Raw genomic sequence first — 19,888 nt, forward strand, 5'->3', positions numbered from 1 at the left:
CGATGTTGCGCCGAGCTATGTCCGAACCCAAAATCAAGCTATCTCACTCCCTATGATTCAGGTGAGTGATCGAGGGAGGGAGGCCAGCAATCAGTGCTGGCCATCAAGGTGGGAGGGGGCAGCCTGCTGTGTCAGTCAGGACTGCAGGGAAGGGGTTAGAACTGCGGGGGAGGGGATGCCGGGGCTGCGGGGATGGGGGGGGAGCCAGGACCAATTGGGAGATAGGGATAGCCAGGGCTGAGTGGGGGTGGGGGGAAGTGGTTCGAGTCTGGTCCGAGCATGTTGGGGGGGGCCAGCAATCGAGCCTCGCTTGGGGGTGGGGTGCTCACACAGCTGGCGGTGTGGGGGTTGCGGGGCTAGTCAGACATCGGGAGGCCAGCAGTGCAGGATTATTGCACATGCATCAATCTCTGCTCTGAACGATCAGCGTATGCGCAGTGACTCGCTCAGCACTACGCTGCTGGCCTCTCCAATGGCAATAGGCACAGCACACTGATCTTTAGGGTGATTCACGCTACTGCACTCTGCAATGCACAATGTGGGAGATTCATTTGGAAACTCCCGCTGAAAAATCCAGCCGGATTTGCTCCAGTTTTAACGTGAATTCAACACTTGGATATTTTTGGAGAGAATCACCCCCGATTCATCCCAAAGGTTTCAGAGATGCAAACTGAAAGCAAAACAAATCATACGGTGTTGGTAAAAGTGTTCCCTGGAAAGTTCTCGAAGGTTCCCAAGAGAATTCCCAAGGGGGCAGACACACATTGATGGAGACGCCTCACCCGGTTATAGCCCCACCGAGGGTTCAGCAAATCCTGGCTGACGCCTGAGGGCAGTAATGTCCCAGGGAATAGATTGGGGGCAAATCCCTCCCTGAGGTATGTGGAAAAGGGGAGATGTTTTACCCAAAGGCAAACAGCACCTTGTGGAAACCATGGGGGAAATAAAAGTCTGTGTAGAATTACCCACTGAAATATCACAGGGCAAAGTTCAAATTTCTCATCTCACTCAACCCAACAATGCAGATTCATAACCCACTGAGGACAACATGCAGGAGGGGAACTCAAATGTCTCACAAGGATTTCAAAATAATTAATTGCCCAACATCGCGCAACAAGTAAGTGGAATATTTCTGGCGATGGAGGTGGTCTGCCATTGGCTGCTGGTGGGATCTTCTAGTTTTCATTCATTCATGGGACACGGGCGTCGCTGGCTGGCCAGTATTTATTGCCCATCCCTAGTTGCCTTTGCGAGGGTGGTGGTGGTGAGCTGCCTTCTTGAAACGCTGCAGTGGGTTGACCCACAATGCCATTGGGAAGTGAATTCCAGGATTTTGACCCAGCGACTGTGAAGGAACGGCGATATATTCCCAAGTCAGGATGGGTGAGCGGCTTGGAGGGGAACTTGCAGGTGGTGGTGTTCCCATGTATCTGCTGCCCTTGTCCTTCTAGATGGAAGTGGTCGTGGGTTTGGAAGGTGCTGTCTAAGGATCTTTGGTGAATTGCTGCAGTGTATTGTGTAGATGTTACACACTGCTGCTACTGAGCGTTGGGGGTGAGGGGAGTGGATGGTTGAGGATATGGTGCCAATCAAGCGATGTCCCCATGGGGTGAAGACAAGTTCTTCTTCGCTGCTTCAATCTGCTTTAGTTCCCTATCATTTGGTGCTTGTAATTCGTCCTCAAACTTCTCCAGTGGGAAGGATCACTCCAACTCTCTTTCCTGGAATCCCTCTTTTCCTTCCCTGCCTCAAACTCTTGCCTCTGCTCCTCCAGCTTAATCTTGCCGAGGATCACCTGGTCCGTGTCGGGTTTGTGTCTTCTGCCTGTTCCAGTTGAGGCCAAGCTCCTCAGCCAGCATTTCTAGTTCCTCAGTGTGTTGTGCCCATTTCCTCACAGTGTGTCCCATCGGGTTAGTTATTGCTTGAAGCTGCTCTGTTGTTGGGGCTGGTAACCTTTGCTGAGTTAAATCCTCCACTTCCACAAATGAGTTCACATTGAATCGAGCCACTCCACCCTCTAGTGGTAACAAACGCACAAAACATGCTGCTCGAGGCTTTTCATTTCAAAGAAACACTTTCAGCTGCTGCACTTTCCCTTCTTCTTCCCAATTTATTCTTTGAACGTCAGATTTGGCTCCTTTTAGTTCAATTAGATCCAATCTTGGCTGCAGCAGCAAATTCTGATATGGACAGGAGAACAGCGGTTAGCACTGCTGCCTCACAGCGCCAGGGAACCAGATTAGATTCCCAGCTTGAGTCACTGTCTATGCAGAGTCTGTACGTTCTCCCCATGTCTGCATGGGTTTCCTCTGGGTGCTCCAGTTTCCTCCCACAGTCTGAAAGACGTGCTAGTTGGGTGCATTGACCCGAACAGGGGCCAAAGTGTGGCAACTAGGGGAATTTCACAATAACTTCATTGCAGTGTTAATGTAAGCCTTACTTGTGACTAATAAATGAATAATCTTTAAACTTTATAAACAGAAACCCTCCAGTTCCCTTCCCTTACTGCCAGGAATCAGTGTGGCTGTTTCTGGAACGGTTTATCTGTGTGACTCTAAGCTCCCTTTAGCACCCGGTCAGTTTAAAGGAACAGCAGGAGGCTTTCATGCGTTTAAAAATAAAGATTATTTCTTCATGCACTCACTCTGAAGAAGCCTAAATGTCACATGATTCTCACACTGAGTAGGGCATTACTGGGTTAAATATTTATTTCAGCTCCAAGCAGTCGGTCCTGCGATGACAGGCTGAAAATGGTGCTCCAACCTTTGGAAAAGCATGGAGTTTGGGCAAAGGCGCTCAGATGCAAAATGTTTCCAATTTCTGTGGAGTGTTTGGGTCACGGGGTGAATGGAGAATGGTTACATCCTACCAGGGGTGAAGATCAAGATTTCAGAAATGTTCAGGATGTTGCTGAGCTCAGATCTGCTTTGGGGCTTAACCACATCTTCTAGAACAGAATGCTGCTTTCCAGAGAGTTTCTCTTACCATCTGGCCATGGCGATGTTCTGAACCACTCATCAGCACCCTGCTACTGACATATCCTATTTCCATTTTGATCTCACTCGCTCTATTGGACTCACCTCAGAAGCCATACTTTTAGCATGTAAGTGTGACCTGCTTTCATGTGTCTTCACTTTGAATAGATCTCTTCCTCAGTTTTACAATTCTATACCCTATTGTTCTCCACTTCACTGAGGTAAATACCTGTTTGCCTTGCTGCTAAGCTAATTCATGTATTAAAACCTTCCAGACAACTGCATTGCCCTTTTAACTAATTCTTTAAACATTATTTTGTTGGAACTTCTTTCATCTTTATTTCATCCAATGCTTAAATTTTTACTTTATCCAATCTTAGGTTTCAAGTTTAAAAGTATATATAAAGTTTATTTATTGGTGTCACAAGGAGACATAATTTAACACTGCAATAGCACCAGAGACCCGGGTTTGATTCCTGGCTTGGGTCACTGTCTGTGTGCAGTTTGCACTTTCTTCCTGTATTGGCATTGGTTCCCTCTGAGTGCTCCAGTTTCCTCTCACATTCAGAAAGATGTGCTGGTGAGGTGCATTGGCCATGCTAAACTCTCCCTCAGTTTACCCGAACAGGTGCCAGAGTGTGGCGACTAGGGGATTATCACAGTAATTTCATTGCTCTGTTAATGTAAGCCTTACTTGGGACGAATAAATAAACTGTATTTAAAGTTAGTGTGAAAATCCCCTAGTGGCTACACTCTGGCACCTGTATGGGTACACGGTGGGCAAATTTAGCAGGGCCAATGCATCTAACCAGCACATCTTTTGGACTATGGGCTGAACTGGAGCTTCCTGACACTTTACAAAGTCATGGTGATTAAAATCCAGCCTTTTGCATTTTCCGTGCCCTCCTTTCAAGTGTCTCTGCTTGAAATGGGCCTTGGCACCTTTTCAAGTGCCAAATTCCTTGTCCTCTCAGGAGGGGCTACAGGCCAAATTCCCCTCTTCCAGAAATTGGGCACGTTACAGCATCAACAGTTTTTGATCTATGACTTTACTTGTACTTTCTTTTTAAACAGGTCTTCCAACACTTCAGTATGCCCTCAATCAGTTGGTGAAGCATAGCTGGCACTCTGTCTTCGTGTCCATTTTCCCGAGAACATTTAGCACAGTGAGTAGAAGAGGGACAAAACCAGACAGAAAGAGAATCCTGATCGGGGTGGAGTTAGAGAAACAAGCCTGAAGTTAAACCAGGAAGTTAAGATGAAACAACGTCATCAGAAGTGGCTGAGAAGATTACCAAGAATAGTCATGAAAATGTGTGACCTTTACACATGTTCATTCAAAATGTTTGATGCTGGAAATGTTACGTTTGTACACATACATCTCGTTTTAACTTCAGTGATTCACAAAGGTTAAGGAGGTTAGAAAGAATCAAGTGAGTTGATGAATTGGACATTTGGGATGTGAATAAATTACCAATAGTTACTGCAACACAAGGAACGGCTGAATCCTGTTCAGATGCAAGTCAGAGTCAGACAGACAGACGTGTCTGGGGAGGTGGAATTTCAGGGCCGGGGTTTGGGAATGAGGGAGGGAGGGGGGTGGTGGAGGCGGGGGGTGCTGGTGGCGTGAGGAGAGGGGGGGCGGCTGGCTGCAGGGACACAAATGATCCAGTGAACCTTCAGCTCGGTGTACAAGGAATGGAGACTGACTCAACCCAGTGACAATGTCTCACTCACAATAAAACTTTATTTAAAACCCAAATGCTGCACTAAGCCCTCAGCTCACTAGCCATCTGCCAATGTCGAAAATAAGAAGTCTCACAACCCCAGGTTAAAGTCCAACAGGTTTATTTGGCTGGACTTTAACCTGGTGTTGTGAGACTTCTTACTGTGCTTACCCCAGTCCAACGCCGGCATCTCCACATCAATGTGGAAAACCCATTGAACTGAGGAAAATATTCATGTGACTTCAGCTAAGTGAATGTGGGAGGGACCATTGATCACATCCAATGCTTCAGCTGAGGAACATTTTCAGCTGGGGTGGAGGTTTGGAAGGGGCAGGGGAGGGGCACAGAGGTTGATCATGGCTGGTTAGGTGGTCTCACTAAATGTTACATGTCAGATATTGAATGTAGCACTGTCAGCCTCTGCAATTGATTTGATGTCTTTTTATTTATTATTCTCACGTGTATTGGGATACAGTGAAAAGGATTAAAGGTCAAACATTAAAGGTCGATAGAGCTCTGATAACAAATGAATAGAAATCTGATAAGCTCGGTTTCTCTTTGAATCTCATAAACCCGAGGGAGCAAACACCCCAGTTCCAAATACTATGTATGTGCTTCAAGTTAAAACACCCTCAGTCCTGTTCCTCTTTACACTCCCTGAAAACCCACTCACACTGATTCCCATCCCTCAATTGAATTGTTGATTATAAGAACATAAGAACATTAGAAATAGGAGCAGGAGTTGGCCATCTAGCCCTTCAAGCCTGCCCCGCCATTCAATAAGATCATGGCTGATCTGAAGTGGATCAGTTCCACTTTCCCGCTTTCTCCCCATAACCCTTAATTCCCTGTCTGTCAAAAACCTATCTACCCGTGACTTAAATATATTTAGCGAGGCAGCCTCCACCACTTCAACGGGCAGAGAATTCCAGAGCTTTACCACCCTTTGAGTGAAGAAGTTCCTCCTCAACTCCGTTCTAAACTGCCCCCCCACTTATCTTGAGGCTGTGCCCTCTAGTCCTGCTATCCTTTCTGAGCGGGAAGAATCTCTCTACCTCTACCCTATCCATCCCTTCCATTATCTTATACATCTCTATAAGATCCCCCCTCATCGTTCTAAACTCCAACGAGTACAGACCCAGTCTATTTAGTCTCTCCTCATTATCTAACCCCCTCATCTCCGGTATCAGCCTAGTGAACTTCCTCTGCACTCCCTCCAAGGCCAAAATATCCTGGCGCAAGTGCGGCGACCAAAACTGCACACAGTACTCCAGCTGCGGCCTCACCAGTGCGCTGTACAGTTGCAGCAAGACCTCCCTGCTTTTATATTCTATCCCCCTCGCTATAAAGGCCAGCATCCCATTTGCCTTCTTGATCACCTGCTGCACCTGCAGACTGGGTTTTTGCGACTCATGCACAAGGACCCCCAGGTTCCTCTGCACCGTAGCATGCTGCTGCTTTTCGCCCTTTAAACTGTAATCCCTCCTACTATTATTTCTGCCAAAGTGGATAACCTCACACTTGCTAACATTGTACTCCATCTGCCAGGTCCTCGCCCACTCGCTCAGCCTATCCAGATCCCTCTGCAGACTTTCCACACCCTCTGCAGAATTTGCTTTTCCACTCACCTTTGTGTCATCAGCAAATTTCGGTACCCTACACTCAGCCCCCTCCTCCAGGTCATCTACATAAATGGTAAATAGCTGAGGCCCCAGCACCGATCCCTGCGGCACTCCACTAGTCACCAACCGCCAATCAGAATAGCACCCATTGATACCAACTCTCTGCCTCCTATTAGACAACCAATCCTCTATCCACACTAACACCTTACCCCCAACTCCATGCCCCCTAACCTTCTGAAGCAACCTTTTGTGCGGCACCTTATCAAACGCCTTTTGAAAATCGAGAAACACCACATCCACTGGTTCCCCTCTGTCTACCGCACTAGTCACATCCTCATAGAATTCCAATAAATTCGTCAAATACGACTTCCCCTTAACGAATCCGTGCTGCGTCTGCTCTATCAAACCATTCTTTTCTAAGTGCCTCGCTATTTCTTCTTTGATGACGGATTCAAGCATTTTTCCAACTACAGACGTTAAACTAACCGGCCTATAATTCCATGCTTTTGCCTGCTACCTTTTTTAAACAGCGGCGTAACATTAGCCGTTTTCCAATCTCCCGGCACTTCCCCGCAATCCATCAAAGTTTGGTAAATAACCACTAAGGCCTAATCACTAAATCACATAATCACTAAATAATCATGACCCAAACAGGATGCATTGGAATTAATTTCCGATGTAAAGCACCAAGGAGGGTGATTTATTGCTTCAACACACATTACAGCAAAAAGCAGAGCAACCAGAAGTAAAAACTGAAAATATATTTACAAAGGAGATGTCTTTCCTTTGATAACACCTTCATGTAACATTGTACTTTGACACCAATCAGCCAAGGGCAGATCATTTCCTGCAACTGTCCCCATTGACATCAACACAAACCACGTTGTGAAAGCGTGTGGTTGGTCAACTTCCCTAATGCTGTGGGTGTGGGGAAGATAGTTCCACTGCTATCAGGAAGTAAATGATTCAGTGCAGATCCTCTGACCCACTTAGGGACACTTGTGCCGATCACTGGAGATACTTTCCTCGGGACCATGAGGTTCAGCGCGTTCCTGATCCTCACTTCGATGTCAAGTAAGATTTTCCAGTTCTACATTTAGAACGGCAGTTCAGGTTTATGTAGAATCTGAGGAAATTGGCTCAAAGTTCTTCACACAGGAGTAAAGGAACACAGACTCTGGGCCAAAGGAGGGCAGGCTGAAAGGGTGAACCTAAAGATCAGTCGAAGAGATGGGTTTTAAAGAGGGGGAGAGGGATTTGGCGAGAAGGAGAGGTTTGACAACAGAGTTTCAAAATGTTGGATCTAATTGAAAGCATGGCCATGAACGGTGGGGCATTTTATTTCCGAGGAATGGAGAGTCTCCTCTGGGAGGGGGATAGTGGGATATCGGAGGACATTACAGGAATGTGAACAAATGAGTACAATTTGCAAATTAATCTAGAAATCCACATGGCGCTCACTCCTGCCACCCAGAGATAGCGACAGGAAAAGAATCCATCATACCTTTCATGCCTGAAGTAAAGAAAAGAGAGGAAGATGGGGAATAAGGACAGCTTGGATAGTTCTTCCTGAGTCACAATGCTGGGCAGTAGAGTTTCTTTCTGTGCTGTGAAATACGGTGACAGCGTGGTTAGCACTGCTGCCTCACAGCGCCAGGGACTTGGGTTCGATTCACAGCTTGGGTCACTGTCTGTGCAGACTCTGCACATTCTCCCCATGTCTGTGCGTTTCCTCCGGATGCTCTGGTTTCCTCCCACAGCTCAAAAGACATGTTGGTTAGATGCATTGGTCATGCAAATACTCCCTTGGTGTACCCAAATAGACACCTGAGTGTGGCGACGAAGGCATTTTCGCAGTAACTTCATTGCAAAGTTAATGTCAGCCTACTTGTGACACTAATAAATAAGCTTTACTACATTGCCCACATGGAAATCAAATATCTCAGGATACGGATTGAACCCATTACTTCCCCACATGTTGAGCAAATGCCATGTTGAAGAAATTCTTGCCTGCGTCCTCAACTATCTTTCCTGCCATCCTATCTATTGAATAAGATAACACAGCCTCATTTCTGACCAATTAACATCACCTCATAATATAGATCAACGTGACATTTTAGGTGTATTTCTGCTTCAAATATGATTAAAGAAACGCGGACAAAACTTCTGGGGTCTAAAGGACCCTCTATATTCATAGAGAATGTGGCTTCACATGACCCAGGTTTTTATCTGTATAAAATATTTATCAGGCTGGGAAGATGAATGAGATCACAGCCCTGGTGCTGAGATTCTATAATTGAGGCCATTACCTGATTCACTCCTGCTTGCGATGACAAAAAGGAAGAAAGGACATTACTCGAAAAGCAGGGTATATTGCTCCTACTGGAAGAGTACAGGCTTCAAATTGCCTCACCCCAGTGCTAGGACGAGGGCCTTACCTGCTGAATGTGCTTCTCCCTCTCAGTGAGTTGGTGTCGCATTCCTGTATCCCACATCCTACTGCGATGGCAGCTGTCCCAGAACACATCCAGACACCAAATGCATCACAGAGATGGACGTTGTCACGATTGGCTCAATCCTGAAGGAGCTGGTCCAAAGTATGTATATACTTGGAATATAGTGTTCAATTCTGCTCACCTCACTACCAGAAGGATGTGGAGGCTTTGGAAAAGGTACAGAAAAGATTTACCGGGATGTTGCCTGGTATGGCGGGCATTAGCTATGAGGAGAGGTTGGAGAAACTTGGTTTATTCTCATTGGAACGACAGAGGTTGAGGGGAGAACTGATAGAAGTCTACATGATTATGAGAGGTATGGATAGTCAGTGCATAGTCAGAAGTTTTTTCACAGGATGGAAGAGTCAATTACTAGGGGGCACAGGTTTACGGTGCGAGGGGTAAGGTTTAAAAGCCGATTTTTTACACAGTAGGTGGTGGGTGCCTGGAATTCATTGCCGGGGGAGGTAGCGGAAGCGGATACGGTAGTGGCTTTTAAGGGGGCATCTTGACAAGTCGATAAATAGGATGGGAATAGAGGGATATGATCCCCAGAAGATAGGGGGTTTTCGTTCAGTCGGGCAGCATGGTCAGTGCAGACTTGGAGGGCCAAAGGGCCTGATCCTGTGCTGTAATTTTCTTTGTTCTTTGTTCTGTGTTCACAGAACGCACACGTACACATACACACGCACATACACGCACACATGCACACACGAAAACATGCACGCACACACATACACACACACAAACACGCACACACGTATGCACATGCACACACGCACATACATACACACACAGGCATGCATATACACACATGCACATACACACACATACAGACATGCATGTACATTGACACACAGCCACATACACACACACACCTACACTCACACAAACACACGCACACACACTCGTACACACATATACACACACATATACACATACACATGAACACACACACACGCATGCACACTCACTCAAATAAACATGTGAACACACACACATACACACTCTAACACAAACACACACACATGCACATTCACTCACACACGCACATATACATAAATACATACACACACCCACATGCACATTCACACACTTACATACACACACATGCACGCATGCACATACACACATGCACATGCATGCACACACACATACACAAGCACACACAGTCATACACATGCACATATACACACACACAGACACACACACATACACACAGACACACACAAACGCATGCACACATGCTCAGCATTCAATTCATACGCGCATACCTACACACACATGCGCACACACACAGTCACACACACACAAACGCATAAAAACACACACACACACGCACATACACACATTCACACATGCACATACAGACATATGCGTACACAAGCACATGGGCAAACATGCGCGCACACACATACACACACATTCACAGATGCACGCACACACACATACACGCACCCACAGACACACATACACATGCATGCACACACACACATGTATGCATGCAAACTCACCTGCACACATCCATACACACACACATACTCACATAAACACACACATGCATTCATACGCATGCACACACACACTCACACATACATGCACACACACAAACACACTCACTCATACACACACACAAACACACACATGCGCGCGCACACACATGCCTCTCTCCCTCCCTTACAGACACACACACTCTCACTCCCAAGGACACACACCCACACAATCCCTCACACAGACATGCACGCACACTCACTCATTCCCTTACACATAGACCCTCACTTACTCTCTTACTCTCTCTCAAACACACACATGCACACACTGTCTCTCTCTCTCTCTCTCTCTCTCTCCCACAAAAACACTATCCCTCTCTCACTCCCACACACACTCACTCACACATACAGGGCTCTGCTCAGCAGAGTCTCACTCCTGGGTCTTGTGGCCAGCTCTCCTCCCCAGGGCCTCCCCACACCCAGACCCAGTCTGGAGATGCTGGAGTTGGGTTCCGGTGCACTCTGACAGCAACACCCCACTGGTGGAAGAGCAGGTTGAGAAGCAGTTGTGGGATTCTTGGGATTTTAAATATGAATATTAATTATAAAAATGAGGAGTTACATGAAACTTTTAATGCTCACTTGTTAGGTCTCTGCTGGAGTATTGGGTACTCCAATATGGGGATATAAAAAGGGGCGGCATCGTGTCACAGTGATTAGCACTGCTGCCTCACAGCACCAGGGATCAAGATTCGATTCCTGGCTTGGGTCACTGCCTGTGTGGAGCCTGCATGTTCCCCCCGTGTCTGCATGGGTTTCCTCAGGGTGCTCCAGTTTCCTCCCACAAACTGAAAGTTTTGCTGGTTAGATGCATTCTCCCTCAGTGTACACGAACAGATGCCGCTGTGTGGCGATGAGGAGATTTTCACACTAACTTCATTGCAGTGTTAATGTAACCCTATTTGTGACAAATAAATAAACTTTACAATTCTGGGCCCCACACCCAAGGAAGGAGGTAAAGGCACAGGGCAGATTGACCAGGATGGTGCCAGGGATGGGGGAGTTTGGTTACGTGAACAGATTGAAAAGACTGGGATTATTGTCCTTGGAAAAGAGCAGATTAAAGGGAAATCTAATCAAAGTATTGAAAATGAGGAAGGGATTTAAAAGACGGTTGGACATGTGTTTGGAGGGGACTAATGTGCAGGGTTGTGGGGGAGGCTGGGCCGTGGGATTCAATTAGACAATAAATTTTCAATGAGCTAGCACAGAAATGACAGTCCGAATGTCCTCCATCTCTGCTTTAAGATTCTTGATTCCAGTCCCACCCAGGAATTGTGTGTGTCCCCTTGTGAAGCACTGGCTAGCATTGTACCAAAAGGATTGTCTACAATTGGGTTCTGGGATATTTCCAGCTTTCTTAAAACGTTATGTTTCACCAACAGTTTTACGGACACAAACTGCCTCGATAAGGATGAAAGCTGCAGTGGGAGAAACCATCACCGTGGAATGTCCACAGGCAACACAGTATAAACATCGAGAGATCTGGTGGTGTAAGGAAACTTCAGTTAATAATTGCAATCTGATATCGAGCACTTATAGATATAGTATCAGGAATGGTGATGCAAGAACGTCGATCGCGAATATCAACGGTAAAATTTCTGTAACCATAAAACGGCTTCTGAAGACAGATACAGGAACATACTGGTGTGGACCACAAGAACAGAACAGGATCCATTCTTTCGATGTTATAATACTGCAGGTTTTCTCAGGTAAGAACATTTCAGAAGATTGATCATAGTTCTGATAATGTGATCTGGCTGCAATAACACAGGGCAGTTGCTGTGTGAATTCAGATTAATAAAATACCACAACTCCTCATGTACAAGTCGTGACCTCCCATATTCCCATTTCTATCCATTTCCATTGACCTATTTCCCCATCCTTTCCATTTATACTTTTACAAATCAAAAATTATATTTCGCCCAAGGCTCCTTTATTGATTCTTTCATGTGATGTGAGTGTCTGGAACAGCATTTATTGCACATCCCTAATTATCCTTGAACTGCCTTCTTGAATCACTGCAGCTCATGAAGTGTACGTACACCCACAGTGCTGTTAGGGAGGGAGTTCCAGGATTGAGCCAGTGACAGTGAAGGAACGGTGATATATTCCCCAGTCTGGATGGTATGTGTGTTTTGGAGGGAAGCTTGTCAGTGGTGGTGTTCCTATGCACCCGCTTCTCTCCTCCTTCTAGGTGTTAGATGTTGCAGGTTTGGAAGGAGATTTAATTCATTGCTTTGTGTCTCCACAGTAACTTGTAATAGAACGAGGGAGACTCAATGTGGCTTGAAACAATAAATGTTTTATTGCCAACAATATCGCGTGCTTGCCTTCATCGGACTGGGCATCGAGTATAAAAGTTGGCAAATTATGTTACAGTTGTTTAAAACATTGGTTAGGCCACATTTGGAATGCTGTGTCCAATTCTGGTTATCACAACATCAGAAGGATGTGGAGGCTTTGGAGAGAGTGTGGAAAAAGTTTCCCAGGATGTTGCCTGGTATGGAGGGTATTAGATATGAGGAGAGATTGAATAAACTGGGATTGTTCTCCCTGGAAAGACAGAGGCTGAGACGACCTGGTAGAACTTTATAAAATTATGTCAGGTATAGATAGGGTGAACATTTGGAAGCTTTTTCCCAGGGCAGAAAGGACAATTACAAGGGAACACAAGTTCAAGTTAAGGGGGGAAAGGTTGAGTGGAGATGTGCAGGGGAAGGTTTTTCACACCGGGGATGATGGGGGCCTGGAATGCACTGCCAAGTGAGGTGATAGAGGCAATGACTTTAGTCACATATAAGACGTATATCGATAGGCATAGGAACAAATGGAGAATAAAGGGATATAAGCGATTGGTTTAGATAGGTAAACATGCACAGGCTTGGAGGGCCGAAGGGCCTGTTCATGTGCTTACATGTCCAAACACGACAGCTCCGTGACTGTCACTGTTTGCTGTGCAGATTCATGGATTTGGGCCAGTGTCTGCGGGAGTTTGCGCATTCTCTCCGTGTTTGCGTGGGTTTTCTCCGGGTGGTCTGGTTTCCTCCCACACCTCAAAGATGTGCTCTTAGGCTGATTGGTGTAACAAATTGTCCTTAAATTAGTCTTCCCTCAGTGTGGAATGCCATAAGCATAGACAAGGGTCATGGGTGGAGAGGGGACTGATAATGTTAAAATGGCGGCACGGACTCGTTGGGCCAAAGGGCCTGTTTCCCGTGCTGTGTTGTTCTTTGTTCTTTGTAATAAGAATATATATATATATCTATACAAGGTCAGAATGAATTACAATGCAAATCTACTACTCGGCTCCCTGGCTCCAATTGCAAAACCTTCCTCAACCCGTGGTACGCACCCTCTTGCCGATTGGCTCAGCTTCCAGGCTTGAGAATCCACAGGGCCTGACCCGACCACATGACCCTCTAAACACTCCCCCATCCCAATTAAAGGACCACAATCCTTCCCCCTAAAATCCAAAATACAACTATGGAGGAATAAAGGACAGGAAAACTCGTCAAAGGTTTAATCAGTCTGGAGAATTCCGGTCTCTGGTAAAGCGCCTCAGTTCAGTGGTTTACTCTCCTAAGTTTAAAGGGCCAGACGGGACAGACGAGAAAGGCAGACTCATTAATCCAGGATCTGGTGGATCTTCAGCAGCTTCTGTTCCTCAGTCTCCACAGCCAGCGGTTGCTGCGCTCCCACACTCTACAAAGAGTAAAGAACAAAAACAGCCCGGGAAACAGGCCCTTCGGCCCAACGAGCCCGCGCCGCCATCTTAACACCACCAGTCCCCCCCTCCACCCATGACCCTTGTCTAATGTTTTATGGCCATCCACATTGAGGGAAAGTAATTTAGGGACAATTTATTCCTGCCAATCAGCCGAACAGCACATCTTTGGGGTGTGGGAGGAAACCGGAGCACCCGGAGAAAACCCACGCAAGCACGGGGAGAATGCGCAAACTCCCACCGACACCGGCCCAAATCCATGTGTCTGCACAGCAATCAGCGATAGTCACTGAGCTGTCGTCTTGCCCGGTATCTTGTCCAGTTTAGGCACACACTAACGACATGAAGCACTAGGCCATTCTCGAACAACCAAGAGCCGCCCCAGTACGACCCATTGCGTGTATGCCCCTCGTTGGACACAAGGCGGACCGACTTAAAACCTGTGAATGAAAAGATGAAAAAAACATTATTGTTGTACCATATCCATTTGCCTTACCAGGGACACTCCAATGCTAATAACCCTTATTTAAAACAATCTCCTATATCGACCCATCTCCAACCCAGTCATGTGCCTGTCTAAGTCACTCTTAAATGACTCTAGCATGTTTGCCTCCATCACCTTACTTGGCAGAGCATTCCATACCCCCACTACCCTCTGTGTGAAAAACCACCCTCTAATATCTGCGTTATACCTCTACCCCCTCACCTTAAGCCCATGGCCCCTTGTCCGATGTGTCTCTATCATAGGAAATAGCTTACCTCTTTACTCTATCTATACCCTTCATAATCTTATACACCTCTATTAGATCCCCCCTCAGTCGCCGTCTTTCAAGGGAAAACAGCCCCAATTTGTTCAATCTTTCCTCATAACCCAGTCCTTCCATACCAGGCAACATCCTGGTAAACCTCCTCTGCACTCTCTCCAGAGTCTCCATGCCCTTCCGGTAGTAAGGCGACCAGAACTGGACGCAGTACTCTAAATGCGGCCTAACCAACGTTCTGTACAACTGCAACATTAGACTCCAGCTCTTATATTCTATACCCCTTCCGATAAAGGCTAACATACCATAGGCTTTCTCCACCACATTCTCCACTTGCACTGCCACCTTCAAAGTTTTGTGCACTTGCACCCCCAGGTCTCGCTGCGATTCTATACTCCTTATGGGCTTACCCTTTATCATATAACTCCCCCCTATATTATTCCGGCCAAAATGCATCACCTTACATTTATCCGGATTAAACTCCATTTGCCGTGTATCTGCCCAATACACCAGCCTATCAATATCCCCACCAATTCTCCACCAAAAACCCAGTAACCAACCCTGGCAAAGTTCAACCAACTGCAGGGGGTGCCTGTTGATCCTCTGTGTCCATCACTCTCTCCTCCTTCGATGGTTTACCTGCTTCCTGAGCCGACAGCCTTGTATCTCCACAACGTCGGACACCAGTCCTGTTCTCTTCACCAGCCACCCAGGATGGTGTAAAATTTGGAAACAAGACTGCATCCCCCCACTTGAAACACTCTGTTTCCTTTTCTCGAATCACTGGTTTCCTTCTGAAAGATGAGCCTATCCTGCACACTCCCTGCCAAATTTGGGAATATCATGTCCAATACTGTTCTGAACTGGCATCCCATCAGCAACTCTGCTGGAGTAACCCCTGTGGTCACGTTTGAGGACAGTTTACTTGTTTTATTATTGATGTCTTGAATGTTTGTACCGCACACTCCACTGGCCCATCTGAGGCTGGGTGGGAAGGTGTTGACCTCACATGGTGAATGCCATTGGACTTGAGGAATTTTTGGCACTCTTCCACACTGAATGATGTGCCATTGTCCGACACAACCACATCCGGAATGCCACGGATAGGAGAGAATTTCCTCAACCTATCAATGGTGCCCATGGCTGTTGGGACTTCATCAACAGCACATCCAATCACAACTAATATAAGAAACATATGACCCAGAAATGGCCCGGCAAAATCTACGTGTAACTTCCACCAAGGTTGACCAGGCCATTCCCAACGACGCAAATTCACCTGTGATGGTGAAGCCCGTTGATCTTCGTAACTCGGGCATTGATGAACCATCCATTCTGTTTCCTTCCCAATGCCTGGTGAAAACACATATGCCTGGGGCCTTCATTCTACTTTGACCTGGATGAGAGTGGTGCAGTTCTTGTAACAGGAATTAAAGTTAAAGCCACAAGTCGGCTTACATTCACACAGCAATGGAGTTACTGTGAAAATCTCCCAGTCGCCACATTCCGACGCCTGTTCGGGCACACTGAGGGAGAATTTAGCACGACCAATGCACCTAACCAGCGCATCTTTGGAGTGTGGGAGGAAACTGGAGCACCCGGAGGAAACCCACACAGACATGGGGAGAGTGTGCAGACATGACACAGACAGTGACCCAAGCCGGGATTCGGACCCTGGTCCCTGGCACTGTGACAGATCAATGCTAACCACTTTGCCATCGTGCCTGCCTGGAGTCATTTCCCTGTGGGTGGCACTATAACTCTAGCCACCCACAGCAGCATCCCATCTTCACAGGGTATCTCCATCCTTCTACTTTGGTCGGGTTTGAGCTACTCTGACTTATATCACCACCCTTACATTACCACCTTCTTCACTTTTGACCATACCGGATCTATTTTTCTCCACAGTTTTATATGTTTCACAGAGACTGGTAAGGTCTCACAGAGAATGGTAAAGTGCACGCTGACCTTGTGCAATAATTTTACTTTTTCGCATTTCCTCCCTAAAATTGCATTTTAAACTTCCCCCGAAGCGCTGTGGCTATGAAATGCAGCCGGAGCTGTTGTAGGAGTTTGTAAAGCTGTAGAATTGAGACATTTCCCAGTGTAACATTCTCCTGACGTTCGAGGTCACGTCTCCGGGTTTGAAGGTATTTGTTCACGTGGAGAGGCTGCTGCAAGAGGCTCGCCTTGTTTCTAGCACTTTCTACAGACAATAGCAGGCATGGCAGGTCAGGCGTTCAAAAAATTTTTACCCCCCTTTGATCGCGTTTTGGTGGAAAGGGTTGCAGCAGAAAAAGTAACAAAAGGCGGCATCATGCTTCCAGAAAAATCCTAGGGAAAAGTGCTTCAAGCAACAGTTGTAGCGGTTGGAGCTGGTAACCGAGTAAAGAATGGTGAAATCCAACCAGTTAATGTAAAAGTTGGTGAAACAGTTCTACTTCCAGAATATGGAGGGACTAAAGTTGTCTTGGAAGATAAGGATTACTACTTGTTTAGAGATGGAGATATTCTTGGAAAATATACAGCATAAATTCTGGATGTTGCTCTCAGTTTTAAGAAACTGACCATTCCATGAAGTACTTGTCTTTTTGTTTCAGAATGTAAATACCATTTTTTTGAACTTTGGTGCAATAAATTCCATGTTAAACCCATATGTTCTGTGAACTGCAACTGCTTACATTATACCTGATTAAACATGTATTTGGTTCACTTGAACCTTTGAAATTAGGCGCAAAACTTGTGAATCTAAATTGATGGGCAGGGGGACATAAATGTAGCTGTGGAGAACACTGGGTTATAGGGTTGTAAACTGGACAGTATTGCAGTTGATAAGGAGGATGTGCTAGTTATTCTTGAGGGTTTGAAAATAGATAAGTCCCCTGGGCCGGACAGGATTTACCCTAGGATTCTCTGGGAGGCAATTGCAGAGCCTCTGGCTCTGATCTTCAGGTCGTCGTTGGTCACCGGTATAGTGCCAGAAGATTGGAGGTTAGCAAATGTTGTCCCATTGTTTAAGAAGGGGAACAGAGACTTCCCCGGGAATTATAGACCGGTGAGTCTTACTTCTGTTGTGGGCAAGGTTTTAGAAAAAATTATTAGGGATAGGATTTATAGTTATTTGGAGAGTAATGAATTGATTAGAGATAGTCAGTATGGTTGTGTGGAGGGTAGGTCGTGCCTTACTAACCTTATTGAGTTTTTTGAGAAAGTGACCAAAGAAGTGGATGGGGATAAGGCAGTTGACGTGGTATATATGGACTTTAGTAAGGCGTTTGATAAGGTTCACCGTGGAAGGCTTCTGCAGAAATTGCAGATGTATGGGATTGAGGGTGATTTAGGTAATTGGATCAGGAATTGGCTGGCGGATAGGAGACAGAGAGTGGTGGTTGATGGTAAGTATTCGACATGGAGTTCAGTTACGAGTGGTGTGCCTCAGGGATCTGTTTTGGGGCCACTGCTGTTTGTAATTTTTATAAATGATCTGGATGAGGGTATAGTTGGGTGGATTAGCAAATTTGCTGATGACACCAAAGTCGGAGGTGTGGTAGATAGTGAGGAAGGGTGTCTTAGTCTACAGGGAGACTTGGACAAGTTGCAGAGCTGGGCCGAGAGGTGGAGGATGGAGTTTAATGCGGAAAAGTGTGAGGTTATTCACTTTGGCAGGAATAACGGATGTGTAGAGTATAGGGCTAACGGTAGGACTCTGAATAGTGTGGATGAACAGAGGGATCTAGGTGTATGTGTACATAGATCCCTGAAAGTTGGGAATCAAGTAGATAGGGTTGTTAGGAAGGCATACGGTGTCTTGGTGTTTATTGGTAGGAGGATTGAATTTAGGAGCCGCAGCGTCATGTTGCAACTGTACAAAACTCTGGTGCGTCCGCACTTGGAGTATTGTGTGCAGTTCTGGTCCCCACATTATAGGAAGGATGTGGAGGCTTTGGAGAGGGTGCAGAGGAGGTTTACCAGGATGTTGCCTGGTATGGAGGGGAGGTCCTATGAGGAGAGACTGAGGGATTTGAGGTTGTTTTCGTTAGAAAGAAGGAGGCTACGAGGAGACCTTTTTGAAACATGTAAGATGATTAGAGGTTTAGATAGGGTGGACAGTGATAGCCTTTTTCCTCAGATGGAGAAAGCTAGCACGAGGGGGCATAGCTTTAAATTAAGGGGTGGTAGGTTTAGGACAGATGTCAGAGGTAGGTTCTTTACCCAGAGGGTGGTGAGGGATTGGAATGCCCTGCCTGCTGCAGTTGTAGATGCGCCTAGTTTGGGGGCGTTTAAGAGATCCGTGGATAGGTTTATGGATGGTAAGGGTTTGGTTTAGGTTAGAGGGTCATTGTTTTTCAACTGGTCGGCGCAACATCGTGGGACGAAGGGCCTGTTCTGCGCTGTAATGTTCTATGTTCTATGTCTCTACCAGATGCAGAGCCAGTATAATCTCTTGAGGAACCGGTGGTGGTGTGACTGTTTGTGGCAAAGGCAACGGTTAATTGTGTCTGCTCGGGATATCTCCATTCCAGGGTGATGCTGAAATGTATAACTGTACGCTGCAAACAAAGGAGCCCATCTCTGCATCCCTGCAGAGGCAATTAGTGGCGCTGGTTTCTCTAAATAGACCCAACAATGGCTTGTCATCTGAAACTATTGTAAAATGTCACCCATAAATAACCACCTCATTTTCCTCATCTATCTGGGACTATGTCTTTTCCACATTTGATCATGTCCCTCTCTCACACACAGACTCTCCCCCTCACTCTCTCCCTCTCAGACCCTCTCTTTCACTCTTCCTCCCACACACTCTTAGTCCCCCTCACTCCCAAACACATTAACACACTCTATCAGTCTCTTATTCTCGCTCCCACTCACACACGTGCTCTACCTTCCTCTCACTCTCTCTCACTCTGTCCACACACACACACACACACACACACACACACACACACACACACACACACACACACACACACACACACACACACACACACACACACACACACACAGCAGTCTTACTCTTCTGCCCTCCATCCTGAT

General features: G+C 46.3%; 1 pseudogene; it reads left to right on the plus strand.

Annotated features, from left to right (window-relative positions):
• Nucleotides 1-16,978: 16,978 nt before the first annotated feature.
• LOC145356831 (10 kDa heat shock protein, mitochondrial pseudogene) lies at nt 16,979-17,508 on the plus strand (annotated as a pseudogene).
• Nucleotides 17,509-19,888: the final 2,380 nt, after the last annotated feature.

The sequence above is a fragment of the Carcharhinus amblyrhynchos genome, chromosome 22 (genome assembly GCF_965287045.1).
Source record: "Carcharhinus amblyrhynchos chromosome 22, sCarAmb.v2.hapA, whole genome shotgun sequence".
Classification (NCBI taxonomy): domain Eukaryota; kingdom Metazoa; phylum Chordata; class Chondrichthyes; order Carcharhiniformes; family Carcharhinidae; genus Carcharhinus; species Carcharhinus amblyrhynchos.